The 11820-nt window shown below is 37.2% G+C and overlaps 1 pseudogene; it reads left to right on the forward strand.

Annotated features, from left to right (window-relative positions):
• Positions 1 to 8777: 8777 nt before the first annotated feature.
• Positions 8778 to 10042, forward strand: LOC123246959 (annotated as a pseudogene).
• Positions 10043 to 11820: the final 1778 nt, after the last annotated feature.

The raw sequence follows: 11820 nt of genomic DNA on the forward strand, positions 1-11820 counted from the left end.
AACATTAGAAGATTTTAACTAACTCTCACCTTATTTATCATAGTTAATTAACACCTGGAACTAGCCTTTCTCACATTCTAGTTACATTCATTACTTAAAGGATTATATAAAATTAATGTTATATAAGAAATGATATAAGAAGAAATTAAAATTTTAAAGTACAAGTTAATCTCTCCATAGCTGCATTTTTTGTGATGGCAAAGAAGTGGAAATTGAAGGGATGTCTATCAATTGGGAAATGGCTGAACAAATAGTGGTATATAATGGTGATGGAACTGTGCTGTAAGAAATGATGGACAGGAAGATTTCAGAAAGAGCTGGAAAGATCTATATGAACTGATGCAGAGTGAAAAAAGTAGAACCAGAACAGTGTACATAGTAAGTGCAATATTGTAGAATGATCAGCTGTGAAAGACAGTTTCTCTCAGCAGTTCAATGATCCAAGAAAATTCTGAGGGACTTTTGACAAAAAAATGCTATACACCGTCAGAGAAAGAGCTGTTGGAGTGCTAATCAAAGCATGCAATATTCACTTAAATTTATTCAGGTTTTTGTTTTGAGGCTTTAGTTTTTTATTATTATTCTCTAACAAAAATGAGTGAAATAAAAATGTTGTGCCTAATAATACATGTCTAATTCAGAACATATTGCTTTCCAGCTCTGGGATAGTGTTGGGAAACTGTGAGTTACCCTTTTTCTCACCCGTGTTCTCTAAACTTGAGTTCATATTCCCCAGGAGACTATATATACTGATGGGAGAATATGGGATAGACTTTTTTGGGGGAGAGGTTCTGTCAAATGCTTTCAATAAATACCTTAGGGGGCAGCTGGGTAGCTCAGTGGATTGAGAGCCAGGCCTGGAGACAGGAGGTCCTAGGTTCAAATCTGGCCTCAGACACTTCCCAGCTGTGTGACCCTGGGCAAGTCACTTGACCCCCATTGCCTGCTCTTACCTTACCACTCTTCCACCTAGGAGCCAATACACAGAAGTTAAGGGTTTAAAAAAAAAGTGATATGCTAGAGCTAGCCATGAAGTCAATCAATGACAAAAACAATAAGTGAATGAAAAATGTTTATTGCCCAGATTTTGACATCAATTTGGAGGATTTTGTCAATTTGTACATTCCATGACAAACAGTATAACTATCAGAGGCCAATAGAGAGGAACAAGGTGTGTATGAGAAAGCTGCCATAAAATAATCAAGGAATTTCAAAGAATAAGATTATTACAATGTATAATCAACTAATCATATGATAAGAAGGGAAGATGGACTGGTCATGTAGGAAGAAGAAGGGATAACAGACAAAATTCTTCACTTTTACTCTTCCAATGTCTGGAAAAATTGAAGAAGACCATTATGTTAAACTCACTTCTTATGGGAACTCATGGGAGAACACAGACAACAGTCACACAGACTAGGAAATATAAATGGTATATAGGAGACTGAAGGTCTATTTGAGTGTTATAAATATTCTTGCTAGTCAGGGGCTAAGATCTGTTTCTTTCTTTCTATTTGGTATCCAAAAAACTGAATTAATTGAGAGTAAGTATGGTATGATAACTATTCTAGAAAAGTTAGATACCTTCAGGGAGAGAGATAAAAGAGGTTCTTAAGCAAGTTCTCCCTCTTTTCTTTAAAAAAAAAAGCAACACACTCAAAGTAATTGTAATAATATATAAACTGGAGAGAATCAGCCAATCCAATTCCTTCATTTTAAAAAGGAGTAAACTGAGGCATCAGAGAGAAGAAGTAACTAGCTGCAGAAGAAAGCTCATTTAGCCTTTGTTGACATTGAGGCTGAGCTACAGTGGAGTCCAGTGGAACCCAAATCATATACCAATAGACTATTAAAACTAGAAGGAATCCTAGAGATCATCTTATCCAGGACTAGTGTTAGAGCTAGGATTAAAATGCTGATTTCCTGTAGCCTAGTATAGTGTTCTTTCATTAAGATTGATGAAATCATGATTGTTTATATGACCAGAATTTGCTTAGGATACTGGCCTTCATCAAGTAGTAGCTATTGATCATGAGAGTCAGCCTGCACATCAGAGCAGAAAGCAGGATCCCATTCATCCTTTCTGGGTATACTCTGGTCTGGAGATTGCCCACCCTGGGGAGGGCAAACTCATCAGTCCTGTCTAAAGGAAATAGTCTGTGAGTAGATAGGAGCTAGATAATCTATTCTCTTACCTATTCTTTTTTTTTTTTTTTTTGTGGGTCTCCTTATTTATCTAAAAGTAATACAGCCAAGGGCAAATCCTAACACCAATTGCCATGGAAGTTTTAATATGCCCCATTTTTTAAACATGAGAGGAGCTGTTCACCCCTCCTTAGGCAGATTAGTGTCCTGCTTCTGAGAGTTCACTTATTTTTGTGAGGAATACCCCATCTGCACTCAGCTCAGAATTCCCACCCTCAAAAGATCCACTAGCTTCAGCCTCTCTGAGTAGGAGGAATTATATGTGTGAGTTCCACCTCCTCTCCATCCCATTTCTACCAGTCCTGCCTCTACCTTCTCTTTATCATCAAAATGGGAGCAGCAAAACTCTCCCACTAAGTGCCTAATCACACACACCATTCTATAAAGTGGTTGTTACCAAGCCTGCCATCTCCTCCCTTCCCCTCCCTTTCCCTCCCTTCCATGTTTATTTCTTCCTTAGAGGACTACAAAGGCTTTCAGAGCCCTCTAAATTTTCTGTTCTCAGCCCAAGTTAGCTTATTATGTTTATAACTTGGCTAAAGAGGAAAGGACCTAATGAAGTTTCATGAGGAGCCATTCAAAGCATGGAATAGCTGGGAAATGTGGGGAATTGTCAAAATGGAATCCTAGAATCAGATATCTAAAGACCTAGGATATTTATTAAACTGTAGCTATTTTGTACTGCATATTAAATAATCCCAGATCTCCATTTTAAAGTGGGTCTTGTCCCAGACAGTTCACTAAGGACAAATTGTTCTTTATGATTCAAATGTTTTTTTGATAATGCTTTTGAATGAAAGCAGTCAGTTGTCTTACTAAACAATGTGGCATTAGGTCAATCACAATGAAACTTGATAATGTCACATCAATAATGTGACATTTCATGATGCTGAAAGAATAGAACAAATTGTCAGGTGGAGAGAAAGTGATTTGTACTAATGGATGGATATTCCATGCAAATGTTACTTAACAGGTTGCAACCCTTGGCCTGGAACTTTCAGAGCCAATGGGCTTGTTGCAGTTACCCCCTTGACACCCACTTTAATATCTGTATTGAGCAATATAATACCTTAAACACAAGGCGAGATAAATTTTTTTTTAAATCATGAGACCATAAGATCAAAAAGAGCTTAGAAACCTGTTCCCCATTCCCCAGTTTTGCAGATGAGAAAACATGAATCCCAGAGAAATTAAGTGACTTTCCTGAGATCACATAAGTAGTAAGTAGTAAGCAAATCAAAATACTTTTGAGTCTCCCATTTAAAAACATTTAGCTTCACAGCAAATTATTAGTAGCCTCCTGCTTTTCTTCACCCAATTTTTAACAGATATCAAGGCATACTAAATCTGGAATAAGCCATAACTTTCTCTGCCTTGGATTTTTTTAAGCAATAGATATGCTTGGTGGGTTGAACTGACAAAAGTAAGAGAGTAAAGAAGATATTTAGTAAGAATTAGCAAACCCAAGAATAATAGCATGACACAGTGGATGGAGAACTGGCCTTGGATTTAGGAAAAACTGATATGAGTTTGAGCAAGTAACTTAACCCAATTTCAATATCTCTGACAATTCTAAGTTATAAATTACACTGTAGGTGCTAAGTGAATTTGTGGGGAAAATTTACTAATCAAGAACTCCCTATGTCAATGAAAGGAAAAGGAGACAGACAGAAGGGGAGGGAGAGAGAGAGAGAAAGACAGAGACAAAGAGAGACATAGAGAGAGAGGATTCTCATACACCAACATGGAAATTTCTGGCTCAGTAGAAAATATGCAAATCTAGTAAAACGACTGTATAAATTATGAATATAAATATTAAAAGTAAACCTAAAATACATAACATAAATTCATGAAAAATGAGGATGCTATATTACTTTTTACTTCTCCTGAACTCAGAAGAACCTACAAGATGGTGGACTATTAGCAGAGGCCAAGAAGTTGACAGATGGATTGATGTTAAGATTTAGTGTACCCTCCCTTCCAAACAACAAAAAGGTAGGTGTCAGTTTTAATGACACTTATCAAGAATAATTAGTCAAGCAGGCTCCTAACACCTAAAAACTTTCATTAATTATATGTTTTCCAATCACAACTGTGATTAAAATACAAAAAAATGAAAAAAAAACTAATTCTCAGTACTTATGTTCTGGCACCATAATTAATGAGGCACAACTGGACTGAGGTCTCCTGGACTGATGATTCATACCAAACCTTATCTTGGCAGCCCAAACAATAGCTTTTTCAGCTCAAAAACCAAAAGAGAATACTCAATCCAGAGAAGAGCCATATATTGCCAAAAGCCTGTAGTTAAAGGTGGTGAGAGGGTGGGTCAGAGAATTCATTGTGCTTGATAAGATTATCCTAAAAGTAGTAATCATTAGAGGAATACAGTGATAAGATGTTTAGATAACTACTACTTGAACTCTATTTCAGAAATCACATTTGCTTCCCATTCAAATGGATATTAGTAGGAAAAACCTTTGTAGGGAATAAAGGGAAGCTTCTAGGATTGACTCAGTGACAGGAATTTTTAAAAGATAAGCAATCCAGGAAGGGAACAATAACAAAAAAGCAGTAAATGCTGGTTGGTTTCTGCATATTTGAAAAGGACCAAAAGAACACTCCTGGGTTGTGTATTTTAACTCCTGTATAAATTGGATTTAAGTGAGTCTGAGTTGCACAAAGTCTTCAGGAAGTTGTCTGCCTCACTCTCACTTTTAGAGTTATTGAAAGTTCACTGGCAGGACAAAATGTAAGACCACTGGTGATGGGCTGAGATGTGATGGATGACTTGGTTTCTTTTAACCAAATTCTTAAGTGTGCCACAGCATTTGTTTCCACCATTTTCATGGCCATTGGAACAAATTGTTCTCATCTATCACTTCCATTGGGGGAAGTCTCCACATATTTGAGGTAGACACTAATGGGTTAGAGGTATATCAGTTACCCTCAACCTAGTTTAGCCCATCTGCCAAGATGGTACAGCAGGTATGGCTACTGTGCATGCTACAGCTTTCTGGAGCCACTGGTGAAAGCTGGGTGGCAGGTGGATACCAAAGGAGGAAAGCAGCCCTGGAAAGACCCTCACACCAGAGGTATTAGTCTTCCCTGAACATCTTTTACAGCAAGGTAATATAGTGAATAGATCACAGGGAATGGAGTCAAGAGGGCCTGAGTTCAAAACCAGCCTCAGACATTTGCTAACTGTGTGGCCTTGGGCAAGTCACTTAACCCTGTTTGTTTTCATTTCTTCATCTTAAAGTGATCTGGAGAAGGATATGGCAAACTATTCCAATATCTTTGCCAAGAAAACCCCAAAAGGTGTTATGAAAAGTCAGACAAGACAGAACAACATAGAGCAATATAACCTAAGAATGTGTGTATAATATTAACTATAAATATATTTTGAGCTGATAATAATGTATAGATGTGGTCATTTTCTCATTGATATCATCAGCATAGTTCCAGGTTTTGTTTATTTGTTTGTTTTTGTTTTTTACCATTTAGAATGGAATAAATAAGTAGTTTGTTCTACTATAATGACAAAGCTTTCAAGCCTCCAGATTAAATATAGATTACTTCAAAGGTGATAGTTATTCACAACTAGTGCATCAATATAGTTTACAACCCGACACAACTATATATACCCTGCAGGAAGCTATTGTGTGACAGTATAGCAGTATTTATTATATAGTCTGATAAGGAAACATGAACAACTTGCCAAGAAAATAATACAAAATGGATTTTATCTCTAATAGAAGTAAATGGCAAGTTAAAGTCAAGAAGGTCAGACAAGTTACTTCCTCCCCTTCCCATTCCTACTGTCTCCCTTTGATATTCCCAAAGCACAACTTGTTACCTACTGCTCAAAGGATAGGCTATCCCCTTCTTCTGGAATAATTGACTGTTGGGCTGGGCTACTGATGCCTCCCCCTCCATCAGACTGTCTTCCATATTGTTGTTGTCACACACTACTATCCCACTCTCAATGAATTATCCTTTGTACCATACCGTAAGTTACCCCCCCTTCTTGGATTATAATCTTTGCCTGAGCTACCCCAAATGTTTTGACCTTCAATAAATTATGATAAATATAGGTAAATAAATAAAGATAGATAAATTCCTGAAGATAGATACTGTATTACATGGTCTTTAAATAGCAATATGTAATAATAATTTTGATCATATAGAGGAAAGTGCCAAAATCACATCAAGTCTTCCATAATAATTTGTCCTGTTTCATGTGTACATTTTTTTTCTCCTTTAGGTAAACTTTAAATTCTTCAAGGACAAAAAGTGATTCTTCTGCTTCTTTTAAATGTCTCTGCTGGCGCCTCATAATGCAGTTTTCTTTTACCAAATAAATACTCAGTAAGGTTTTATTAGCTGAGCTCTGTGTAGAGAAGAATAGCAGATGTTTAATTGGGAGCCACAAAAAATGTGACACTGTATCTCTTCACTGATGTCCAAATGGCAGGAATATAATTTTAAAAACATAACCATTTCCAATAATATCTACTTCATTCTCAGGCTGCAAGGGCACAGGTTTATTTTCATTTTTAATTGTTCTAAAATAATTTAGCAGGCCAAAGGATTTATGATTTGCTTCTTCAAGAATATGTCCAATTGGTCTCCCCTACTTGGAAGGGAAAAGTGACAGAAAAGTGTTTCAGAAACATCAGCATGAGGGAAAGAAGAGTCAGATAGTATCTGTAAATTTGTGTCATGATACAGCTTTGATAGACTCGGGTTGCTTTGGTTAGTGGATGGATTGGGGACATACACTCCCAAGGGATTCTCTCCTTATAGGATATTCTTAAGAGACACTAAAATTAATTTCTTCCTTCATTCCTTCCTGCCTTCCTGCCTTCCTTCCTTCTTTCTTCCTACCTCCCTTTTACTTCCTCCTTTCTTCACTTCCTTCTTTCTTTTTTGTCATTTACTTCCTTCCTGTTTGCCTTCCTTCCTTTCTCCCACCCTGTTTTTTCTTTCATTTCTCCCTTTTTTTCAAAACTATACATTAAAGACTTCACCACACTTTTCCCAATGCCATTCATCTAGTGGCTCATTGTCCTGACAGAGAAGAGAAAATGTGTGCTATATTGTGTCCTAATCACTAGTTTCTTCTCCTCTTAAGCTCTAGTCTTAACCAAAGTTGATAATTATTGATTGTGATTCACAGAAGCCTTTGGATTTATCACTAAAATTAATCTTTTGGGTTGCTTGTGTAGATCCTGAAATAATTCTTGCATCATTATATAACATAATAAGATAAGTTGAAACACTTTTGATCATGGGCTTTGGCATGAGAGCTCACACAATTCTGTGCCTATTTTAAATTCAATAAGTATTTTTTAAGCATCTACTTTATACAACTCAGTGTACTAGACACTAGAGATAAGAGGACAAAAACAAAAGATTCCCTGCTTCGAGGAGCTTACATTAGGGGACTGGGAGGAGGGAAATACAATATGTACACAGATAAATAAATGGAAAACATACCAAAAATGAATAAGGCAATTTGGAGAGAGGAGGGAAACTAACAACTAGGGCATTTGGGAAAGTCCTTTCTTAGGAGGTAGATTGAAGTCAGTCATGACATTATCTAAGTGTTATGATTAAAATTATCTCAAGAGACTGATTTTGGGGTTAGAATATAAGTTTGTTGATTATATCAGGTTTATTGGTTAGATCAGCATCATAACCAATACAGTGATATGTCTCCATGGTTGTCTCTCAAAAACCAGAGACCACTTGAACTGGGTAAGGAAGCCTGATAAATAGATTTTTAGAAGCTCATTGCTCAGCCTCTCCCTTGACCATCCCAAGACATCTGTGATTGGTGATAGCTAAGAGGTGGTCCCTCAAACTACCGAACCCTTCCCATATTTACATCATGGGAAATATGTAATCAGGACAAGAACTCTTTTCCCCTTCAGTTATTAAACAAATTTAGTTAAAAAGGAAGATATTCCTTGGGATTGCAAAGGACAAAGAAAATACAAAAAGTAGCAGACCAGATGGCCCAGATCCTAGACAGAAGAATTCATGATAATTCTCCCTAATATGTAGGAATTAATACAGTATATGAAAAGTAAATTCTCACATAGGGATTGTAAGATGAAGAGGTAAGGAGAGTAATGATGGAACTGGGAACAAATAGAATTCAGAATAACTAAAAGACAGAATATTGAATGTCAAGTAGGGGAAACAACAATGTGTAGAAGAAGTTGTATTTCATCAATCTGGAGAGATACATTGCAGCTGGATTATGAAGGGCTTTAAACACCAAACAAAAGCTGCTCAAACTTTTTGAGCAGTAGGCGACACATGGTCCAAATTGCACTTTGGGAATATCACTTGTCAGCTATGTGGTAGTTAAAATGGAAAAGAGAGAGAAATGAAGGCAGAGAGATCAATTAGGTTTCCCTCTTTATGAAGCAGTCATTACAAATACAAAATACAAACAAAAGTTATGTAAAAAAGGCTTATTAGATTTTTTTTTCCTCTCCAGAGTCTGGTGTCCCAAGTTCATTGTTAAGGGACTGAGAACTTAATCTTCCAAATTGTCAAAAAGACCATCTTATGCTCCACCTCCCATCCCAGCTCCTGCAACAAAAATGCCCAGCACACCAGAGTTTGTGAGATACAACCCATACAGTCATCTGGCCTATAACAACTACAGGCTGGGAGAGAACAGGGCACCAACAGCCACGTGACAGCTTCCTCTGGCATTACAATTCCCAAACCCCCAAAGCCACCAGATAAGCCTCTGATGTCCTTTGTGAGAAACAGCAGAAAAATTTGGGACCAAGAAAAGGCTTCTAACCCTGACTTAAAGTTATGGGAGATTTGCAAAATTATTGGAGGGATGTAGCAAGGCTTTACTGATGAAGAGAAACAAGAATATTTGAATGAATATAAAGCAGAAAAGATAGAATATAATGAATTTGTGTAGGTCTATCACAATTCATCTGCATACCTTGCTTACATCAATGAAAAAAGTTGAGCCGAGGCTGCATTTGAGGAGGAAAGTTGACAGAAGCAGTCACGAATGGAGAAAGGAGAATCTTAAATGAACATCCAAGCAGCAGAAGATCCAATGACTATAATGATGGGTTTTTTTAATGAAGCGTGCGGCTACTGCCTGTTTCCAGAGAAACCACCGTTTAATCAGTGAGATATTAAGTGAAAGTGTGGTAACAGATGTTTGCTTAGTGTTTACCACAGACAATGCAGATTCTCAAACAAGTTCAGTCCTTAATGGTCCAACCAGAGAACATTAGAAGCCGAGCTCTTACAAATAGAAGAACGTCACCAGGATAAAAAGAGGAATTTCTTAGAAAGCACCGATTCTTTTAAAAACCACACTCAAGAGGTTTTGCATCTTAAACGTGGAAGTAGATATGGAAAAAATAGCAGCTGAAATTGCCCAGGAAGAGGAAGAAGCCTGCAAAGGGCAGCAGGAACCAGAGAAAGAAGCGATGGAGCAAGCAGAGAGAAGTCAGAGTGGTACCAGTGTTGTCGTTGCTTGCCGCCCCCACCGCTGCTGCCATGGCCACTGTCACTGCGGAGGAAGACCAGACAGCTAGCAAAGGTGATGAGAAGGAAGAAGAAAGCGCTCTGAGGGAGACAGAAGAGACACACCCAGAAGAAACTACACAAAAGTCAACAGAATGGTGAAGAAGGAACATCCCCTGAAGATAAGGAGAGTGGCCAAGAGGGAGAAAATAGCAATGGCCGAAGAGACAGCAACACTCGTTCAGAGAGCAACAGTGCCACAGCGGAGGAGCCTCTGACAGACCCCACACCAGAGGGCAGTGAGAAGAAAGAATAAATGTTGACCAATTCCATGTGTTTTGATTTTTTTTTTAATGAAAAACTGTGTTGGGGTTTTAATGGTATTTTGTGGTTTGTGTATATGTTCTCTTTATCCATCACCAAAGACTACTTACTGGATCACTAACCTGTGAAATCCCTCCTATACCATGGTATAAGGGTCTTTCTTCTGCAATTGTGTAGAGATCACTATTTTCTTCGGACTTTGTTTCTAGCCTTGACTACTTAAATCCTCAAAATTTAGGTGGATGGGAGGAATTTCTTATGTTTTTTGATAGAATTAACTTTTTTGATGTTGTAGACTCGACTCCTAAAGTTGCCTTTCTGTTTCTTACTTGGGTCCCGAACAAGAAGCTTTAAACCTTCCTGGTTCCCAATCAGATTTACACACAGTTATTGGTGTTTTGGCTCCTAACTGGGAAATCGAAGTATCCTCAGAGATGTTGTGTGGCCTCTTTCCCCACACCCCAGCGGCATTGATCTACTGACTCTCCCCTTAAGCAACAGGAGTGCTATTTAATGAAATGGGTCACTGCACAAGGATGTGAAAATGAAAAACATGTTGTGTCATGTAGTTGACTATAATTCATCCAAACTTGATGTCATGGGAAGAATAGATAGATCCATTTTCAGTTAGTTGATCCAGTTCAGGAAATGACTTTTTTTGATTAAACTTTCCAAAGATGGAGAAGATCTCAAACCTAGCCAATTTAAAGTGCATTGTATAGAATAAAGAGGCCTAGTGGTGTAGTGAGTAGAGTGTTGTTAGACTTAGAGCCAGGACAACCTGGATTTCATAACAGCCAGACTACAATTAGCTGTTTGACTCTGGGCAAAAGTCTTCACCACTAAAGGCTGAGGCAATTCCCTAGGACTTAACATAAGTCAGAGGTTAAAAACTGCAATCTATTTGGTAAGGAGGGAGTCCCATACTGGGAATTGCCCATACTGATCACATCACAAGACATTTGTGTATGTGTATATAAAATAAGCAGTCATCCCAAGGTGATTAGCCTATTTGAAAGCAGTCAGATGGGAGTTAATCCATTAATTTTTTTTTAGATCATGGCATACAGTTTTCAAGTTGCATTAGAATTAAAACCTCAAGTTGCAGATTTCCTTAGGTCAGAGCCTACCTTTTCATGAAAACTATTAGATTTAAGATAATACATGATAAATCTCCTTGATGAAAAAGGAAACTTTTTATAAAAACCCAATGGCACATGTTTCTTTTTAAAATTTCAAATGTAATAAAATTTTTTGATCTTTCTAGTATTGTTTTTAATACATGGATTAACACATGCAAAAAAAAAAAAAAGAAAAAAAATTAAACTAGACCTATCATTTCACCAGTACAAGTTTAGTAAAGAGAAAACTTAGCAGGTTCTCCCTAACTTGGAGAGTTTGTTAGAAAAGAAATTAATGAAGAGTAAATTCATCCCTGTATTCTAATAAGCAGCTAAGAAATAGTCAAGAAAAAAGGATACTAGGCTTCCAGGAATTGTTAATAAGTATTGAGGTAGGGTTATATGTTCAATATTTGTTTAGTTAAGCACTATACACTTCCAGTGAGATGTAAAGACAAGAGTTGTTCTTATTTATAATAGCTCTCAGATATATCTCTTCCCTTCCATTCCCCATTATACATGTCTTCGTATAACTTTGGTTTCATTCTTAATCTCCTGGACCTAATAAGCTCCAAGGATGTTTTTATTGCTTTTTTTGAGTGGGAGAAGAACTAACTTAGTTTATGTGGTATAGATGCCTAAAAGTTTT

Source organism: Gracilinanus agilis, chromosome 4, assembly GCF_016433145.1.
Source record: "Gracilinanus agilis isolate LMUSP501 chromosome 4, AgileGrace, whole genome shotgun sequence".
Lineage (NCBI taxonomy): Eukaryota > Metazoa > Chordata > Mammalia > Didelphimorphia > Didelphidae > Gracilinanus > Gracilinanus agilis.